This window comes from Triticum aestivum, chromosome 2D (genome assembly GCF_018294505.1).
Source record: "Triticum aestivum cultivar Chinese Spring chromosome 2D, IWGSC CS RefSeq v2.1, whole genome shotgun sequence".
NCBI classification, from domain to species: Eukaryota; Viridiplantae; Streptophyta; class Magnoliopsida; order Poales; family Poaceae; genus Triticum; species Triticum aestivum.
In genome coordinates this window covers 560,131,516-560,134,871 of record NC_057799.1, presented here as the reverse complement: position 1 = coordinate 560,134,871, position 3,356 = coordinate 560,131,516, and positions in this window count along the sequence as shown.

Below are 3,356 nucleotides of genomic sequence, written 5' to 3'. Positions count from 1 at the left end.
GGCACGCCTGACTGGGCCAGCCCATTGGGGCTGAGCCGGAGCTAGCGGTCTGGAGGAAAATGAGAAAAAAAAAAAGTGGACACCCGAGTGGGGATTCAAACTGTAGATCTCGTGTTTGTGCAATCGCCTTGCTTGTCAGCGCAACTACTGAGAGTCGTTGACAAATCCGTAGCGCGAGCTTTAAACAACTAACACCAGCGGTGTAAACTGAACATTACTTGACAAAATTTCAAACACTTTTTCTGAAATTATCAACATATTTGAAATTGCAACTACATTTTAAAATTCCCAAACATTTTTTGAATTTGTAAAAAAATTTGAAAATGGTACTTCTTTTGAAATTTTGAACAATTGGGAGGAGTCCGTTAAGAGAGACCTGAAGAATTGGAGTATCACCAAAGAACTAGTTATGGACAGGGGTGCGTGAAAGCTTGCTATCCATGTGCCAAAGCTATGAGTTGGTCGCGAGATCTTATGGGTTTCACCTCTAGCCTAACCCAACCTGTTTGGGACTAAAGAATTTGTTGTTATTTTTATAGTTGTTGTTGTCGTCTTAAAATGAGAACATTTAAAAAAACAAAAAACTTTCAATAAATACATAACATTTTTGCAAATGTGAACTTTTTTTAATCGGTGAACAAAAATTGAATACGGGAACAAATTATGAAATTCAGGACATTTTTTGAAAATTTGAGTTTTTCGAACTCTTCAACAAAAAAATGAAAACAGGAACAATTTTTTAAAATCAGATCAACATTTTGAACAAAAGATGTACATTTTTTAAAAGCACAAACATTTTTTTAAAGTTTCTGAACAATTTCAAACATGAACTCTTTAAGAAAAGAAAAATAAACTTGAAAAAGAAAAGAAAGAAACAGAAAAGGAAAAGAAAAAAGAAAGAAAGAAGAAAAATAAACAGAAAATTGAAAAAATGCAAACCAAAAAGAAACAAGAACCTGGTTCAGTGGACCTTCTAGAAAGTTCCCAAACCAGAAAACTGCTGGAAAACGCCAGAAGGTTCCCAAAACCAGAAACACTGCAACACGTTAAATGGGTAGGCTCACGTCATCGCTGATCTCCAGGTCTGTCCAATAGGAAATTCCCTTTTTCCAGTGCAGTCGTCTGCAGCTCGACCAGGCCTCCCCGCAACAACAACAAAACTCAAGCAGGCCGCTAGCCGCTCCAACAACCCTATGCTCGTTTGTGCAAGTTTTTGGTGGTACGCAGAAGAAGCTCATGGAAGAAAGCGGGAGGGACGAGATGGGCTGGCCCAGGCGCACGGGAGGCGATAGCCTTGTTTTTTTACATTTTTTTATTTTCTGCTTTATTATTTCACTTTTGTTTAAATTTCCAAATATTCAAAAAAATATTACAAAAAACATTTGAAATGAATTATTAACCAAGAATTTGAAAATTGCTAAATATGTATAGAGAAAATGGTTCTCACGTATACAAAAGTTGTATAAAATAAAATAAAATGTGTTTAAGAAACTTTGATCAAGTATTCAAAAAATGTTGATCAAACATATGAAAAATATTAGATGTCTTCGAAAAAATATTGACCATGTATTAAAAATATGATAATCTTGCATTTCAAAAATGTAATCAAGCATTAGAAAAATGCTAAATGTGTATACGTAAAATGTTGACCATGTATTAAAAAATTTAACCTTATATGTCAAAAATATTAATTAGAAATTTCAAGTATTACAATGTATGTAAAAATATAGACCGTGTACTAAAAAAATCTGAATCTTGTATTTAAAAAAGTTAACCAATCATTTGCAAAATATTTAAAATGGCTATAGAAAAATGTTGCGTGTATTAAAAATGTTAAACTTGTATTTAAAAAATTCTAATTATAAAGAGTTTCTGGACGTATATAGAAATGTAGAATAAAAACCAAAGAAACAAAAAAACAAAAAATGAAACAAAGAAAAACTGAAACTAAAATCGACAAAAGAAGTGTAAAAGGAATGGAAAACAGTGAAAACCAATGAAGAAACGAAGAAAAACGAAGGAACTGTTGAAAGCCAAGAAATAAAAAAATAAGGAAAATGTGAATGAAAAGCAAAATCAATGAATTTTATGAAAGAAACAAAGAGAACCCAAAATGAAAGGAAAATTTAAAGTATAATGACAAAAATAATGATAAAGAGAACTAAAGAAGAAGTAAGAAAAACAAATAGAAAACGGAAGGGGAAAAAATACATCTGCGCGCAGACCAATGAATGAACAAGCGGGTAAAACACTAGTAGGCCGGCCCATACGCATGTGCACTTTAGAAAAGCTTCACGCGAGACGGATGGTAGTCTGCCATATTCAGGGGAGTGCTCCTATTCGGCAGTTCACGCACCGTAGAGGATCCTTGGCGCTTGCTACTTTCATTCGTGAGCTGCAGCCAAAGAGTGCCATCTAGCTGGAGTGCAACAAAGACAAACCTCGGTCTGTCCTTGCTCAATCGGTTCACAAGTACCGCTCGCTTTGGATTTCTCGTTGGTGCACCAGTTTACCGACTCACTGATTGATTAGCTGACTTCAAAAAATATATAATTTGGAAAAAGTCATAAATTCAAAAGAGTTCACATTTTTCGGACAAAGTGCAAGAATTTGGAAAAAGTCCATGAAAGAGTTTGTAAAAAAATTGAAAAAGTTTTCGTAAATAAAAATATTTAATAAATTTGAGAAAATTTCAAAATAAAATCATGAAAGTCCAATAATTCGCCAATTTTGACAAAGTTCATGAAAATTTGAAACAGTTCACGAATTTTAAAAGTATATGATTCTGAACAAGTTCACAAAGTTGCAAAAACAGAAACAAAGTTTAAAAAATGTACACAAAATTTGAAAAGAAGATCACAAAATTTGTGAAAGTTCACGTATCAGAAAAAAGTTTCAATTTTTTGAAAAATAGTTCACTAATTTTAGAAAAGTTCAGGAATATGAAAAATAAGTTCACAAAATTTGAAAAGAGGTTCACAATCATAAAAAAATCCATGATTAAAAAATCACAAAATTTATAAAAAGGTTCACGAGTTAGAGAAAAGTTCATGGGATTTTAAAAGAAGTTTAGAAAACTTGAACACTTCACAAATTTGAAAAAAGTTTGGAAATTATGAAAAAAGAAAAAGGGGATAAAGAACAAACCAAGAAAAAGGCCAAACATGGAAAAACGAACAACCAAATAGGAAAAAACGGCTTTTTGTGTATCGTCACAATTGCCAAAAGAAAAAAATACGTTTGCTTAGACAACCTGTAAGTTGTCCCCGTGGTTGTCGGCTCCAGGACTAAACATGGAATATTGGTGTTCGAATTGTCACAACACACTTTTATTTTTTAAAGGTTAGAAAAAATAA